We start from the raw sequence: 4546 nt of genomic DNA, 5'->3' as shown, positions 1-4546 counted from the left end.
TATGTTTATTGCGGCACTATTTACAATAGCAAAGACTTGGAACCAACCCAAATGTCCATCAATGATAGACTGGATTAAGAAAATGTGGCACATATATACCATGGAATACTATGCAGCCAGAAAAAAGGATGAGTTCATATCCTTTGCAGGGACATGGATGAAGCTGGAAACCATCATTCTCAGCAAACTGGCACAAGGACAGAAAACTAAACACTGCATGTTCTCACTCATAGGTAGGAACTGAACAACGAGAACACTTGGACACAGGGCGGGGAACATCACACACCGGGGCCTGTCTTTGGGTGGGGGACTGGGCAAGGGATAGCATTAGGAGAAATAAGTAATTTCTTATTTCTTATAAATGATGAGTTAATGGATGCAGCAAACCAACATGGCACATGTATACCTATGTAACAAACCTGCACGTTGCGCACATGTACCCTAGAACTTAAAGTATAATTTAAAAAATAAATAAATAAAAAGAAAAAAATTACTTTGTTTTCATTTTGCCTATTCTAGGGCAGGCATGGTGGCCCACAGCTGTAATCGCAGAACTTTGGGAGGTAGAGGCAGGCAGATCACTTGAGGTCAGGAGTTTGAGAGCAGCCTGCTCAATGTGGTGAAACCCTGTCTCTACTACAAATAGAAAAATTAGCCGAGTATGGTGGTGGCATGCACCTGTAGTCCCAGCTGCCCAGAGGCTAAGGCAGGAGGATCTCTTGAGCCCAGGAGACAGAGGTTGGAGTGAGTCAAGATTGTGCACTCCAGTCTGGGCAACAGGGTGAGACTCCGTCTCAAAAAAAAAAAAAAAATTTTTTTTAACCTATTTTAATGATAATTTATTTTTGTTTGTATTCTCTTGCTTGTTAAAACCTTTCCTCTAACTTAAGTAGAAAATAAACTTTCCGCTTGGGAACAGAAATAACACAAACATTTTCATTGTAAATTTTAGGCTAAAATATAAAGACAAGAAACTGAAAGAAGAACTAAGGAAAAACTCATAGTATGACATTAAAACAAACTCAGACTATATTTGAAAGAACAATAATTTATATATCAGATCTTACACATAAAATCTAATCCATTTTGTTTAAGTAATCTGCTTTATAAATAACAAAATGAGATCATTTGTTGAGTTTGCCTCTCAACTTTCTTTCTCAGTTTTCCCTATCAGGAAAAGGCAATTCCATTTTTACAGTTATTCATGTGAAAAACTTGAAACTTTTTTTCTCTCTTGCCCCTTATCCAGCTCATGAGTAAATTCGGCCAGCTAAATCTTCAAAGCAAAGATGAAAGTAAACGCTTCTCTCATTTCTGTAATACCACCCTTGTGCAATGAATGGTCCACTGCCTCTCACTCAGATTACTCTAATATTCTCCTAAATGGTCCCTTACCCCAACAAATTCTATTCTCCATGCTACAATGATCCTTTCAAGAACTGAAGTTCTATCATGTCGTCCTTTGCATGAAATCCTTCTATTTCCCTTAAAGTAAGCTCCAGGGCTTTGCCGTAGCCACTCCCTACATCCTTGACCTCATTTCCACTGTTTCCCTGCTCACTCTGCTCCAGCCACTCCAGCCTCCTCCTCCTCTCTTAGGCATGAATAAGCCAGTAAACTCTGCTTTCAGGTCTTTGCTCCTGCTATGGTTTCTGCTTAGAACATTCTTCTCCTTGATGTTTACATGGCTCACTCTCACTTTTTTCAGTTCTTTGCTCAACTATAACCTTGTCAGAGATGTCCGTCCTGATCACTATATAAAATATCATCCCCCACCCCCTCTATGTACTTTACTCTTAACTATTTGCCTTCATAGCAGTTAGCACAACCTGACATTTACTTAGGCTGTGACTCCATGAAGGCTTGTTTTTTTCTTTTTCTGAAATATCTAACCTGATTTAAGAATTGGGCCTGGCACACAGTAGGTCATCAATAAACATTTACTAAATGACCGTCAGTTTCCCCTAACACTCCATTTCAGCTAAAAAAGCTTGGAGACATTCAATATATGTACACTAAATAACATCTTCTTTATATATTCCCTTTCGGCCCATAAGAAAGGGTTTATTCTTCTTATAAGATTATGACCAAGAAGCTATAGCTACTTAGAAATAAAACTTTTATTATCTGGGTAAATAAATGGTATAATTCTTCAAAATAAAATGAAATTTATTTTTAAAAATTCAAACTTACCCAACATGCAGCTGCTGATGATTGCAAATACTTTGCAAACCATTCTGAAGTTAAAGACACGCCCTGTAAACCAAAAGATAAATTTTAAGTTCAAATGATCTCAATATGCATATTGTTGAATGGGAAATGTCTCACATTACTTTCACAATGTTAGTAGGAAAAAGATACCAATAGGAATACAAGAATTGATTTTAACCAATGTCAGTTATTATAAATAGGACCGCATTACAAAATAATCACACTTAGGCAAAAGATATAACAAGACAAAATGTGTCTACAATCCAAAAATACTACATGCCTATTTCACTAACATAAAAAATAAAGTGGCAAAAGAAAAAATAACAGATCCTGACTTAGTATTGAGTGGTTAACATTTACTGGTTTAGAATTATTGTAAATACTGTACTGAACTGGCAAGCTATAAAACAAAATGGGGGGAAATAATTTCACGTCTCCAAAGTGGTGGTGCTCAAACAATGGTGGGCATCACAATCACCTGCAGAACTTTCTAAAAACAAAACATGCCTGGCTTCATCCCAAACAAAAAGGAATCAGTATCCCCAGATGAGACCAAAGCAATTACATGGGTTTTGAAGGCTACAGATAAAAACCTCTAGTTAAAAAACATTGCTTTAAAGCTTATCTGCACATCTTGCTAAAATATGAGAAACTAAGAAGCACCATTCAGAGAAAATTGTCTGGGCACACACATAAGTGATACAACTAAATTATATGAATATGGCACCACAGTGATCAGAGAAATCTATAATAAAATTATGAGGTACTATTTTTGTATATTTAATAAGCAAAAGTTATTTTGTAAGAAAAAATATGCATAGAAGGCTGGGGAACACATGCACACAAACTGGTAAAAATGAAATGCAACAAAACACTACTGACAAATGTATGTAAAATGGAGCCACATACAATGCCACTGATAGTGTTAAAGTTGCGTGATACTTTTATAAAGCAATATCCATATACTCTAACCCAGAAATTTAGGAACACTTAGGAAATTTATCTTAAAGCAATAATCCCTCTAAATGGGAAAACATTTATGTGCATAAAATGGTTGATGGCAATATAGTTAATAACTGAAAACCTAAATATTCTCTGGAGATACCATTATACAAATTTTAATGTATAAGCCAGAATATTGTGGAACTATTAAAAAATATAATTATACAAGGTGAATCTGGAACATGGTATAGAGAAACCAAAGAAATCCCTAAAGTCTAAAGTCACGTCAAAACAACACAGGAGCTATGCTGAAAGGAAGTTCAAATTTGGTACAAATTGAACTTCGAAAAGAAGAATAACAGTAACAGATTATAACACAATGAGTAAAGATTCTATGAGTTTATAATAAAGCTTTTTTTTAAAAAGAAAAAAAGCACAGAGAAAAAGTAAAGTGCTTCTACAGACAATTGCTAGCTAATAAATGTAGAGGGAATAATAGGATTGTTATTAGAAATGACCAGTTTAATAACTGATACAGGCAAGATTCATTAATGAATACTAAAATGGATATGGATAATTTACATTGTCTCAGACTAACGTATTAATCACAATAGCTTTACAATGGAGAGAAGTGACAGACACAACTATGAACAAGAAATCAATTTTTTTTTTGAGACGGAGTTTCGCTATTGTTGCCTCGGCTGGAGTACAATGGCGCGATCTTGGCTCACTGCAACCTCCGCCTCCTCTGTTCAAGCAATTCTCCTGCCTCAGTCTCCCGAGTAGCTGGGGTTACAGGAGCCTGCTGCCATGCCTGGCTAATCTTTGTATTTTCAGTAGAGCTGGGGTTTCACCATGTTGGCCAGGCTGGTCTCGAACTCCTGGCCTCAGGTGATCTACCTGCCTCGGCCTCCCAAAGTGCTGGGATTACAGGAGTGAGCCACAACGCCCAGCCTAGCAATCAAATTTAGTATCACCAATAACTGGACAACCTGACAGACATTACATACCCCTTGTTGTGATGCAATGGGAGGTATACAACATCTATATATCTTGCAAAAATATGTTTCACTGAGTCTAATCACGAGAAAACAATCAGAAAAGTAGAGGAGAAAACCACAAAAGCAAAGTGAAGCAGGGATATGTTCTAAATTAAAGGACACTAGAAAGACTAACTGCAGCGGCCGGGCGCGGTGGCTCAAGCCTGTAATCCCAGCAGTTTGGGAGGCCGGTGGCTCAAGCCTGTAATCCCAGCAGTTTGGGAGGCCGGTGGCTCAAGCCTGTAATCCCAGCAGTTTGGGAGGCCGAGATGGGCGGATCACGAGGTCAGGAGATCGAGACCATCCTGGCTAACACGGTGAAACCCCATCTCTACTAAAAAATACAAAAAACT

General features: G+C 37.5%; 1 protein-coding gene across 1 annotated transcript in view; it reads right to left on the bottom strand.

The window, feature by feature from the left end:
• The window catches only part of TMEM67 (transmembrane protein 67), a 76894-nt gene that overhangs the window by 37283 nt on the left and 35065 nt on the right, over nucleotides 1-4546 (bottom strand). The gene's annotated exons all lie outside the window — the stretch shown is intronic.

Source organism: Mandrillus leucophaeus, unplaced genomic scaffold (genome assembly GCF_000951045.1).
Source record: "Mandrillus leucophaeus isolate KB7577 unplaced genomic scaffold, Mleu.le_1.0 Scaffold198, whole genome shotgun sequence".
Taxonomy (NCBI): Eukaryota; Metazoa; Chordata; class Mammalia; order Primates; family Cercopithecidae; genus Mandrillus; species Mandrillus leucophaeus.
This window is presented reverse-complemented; position numbering and strand designations above follow the sequence as displayed.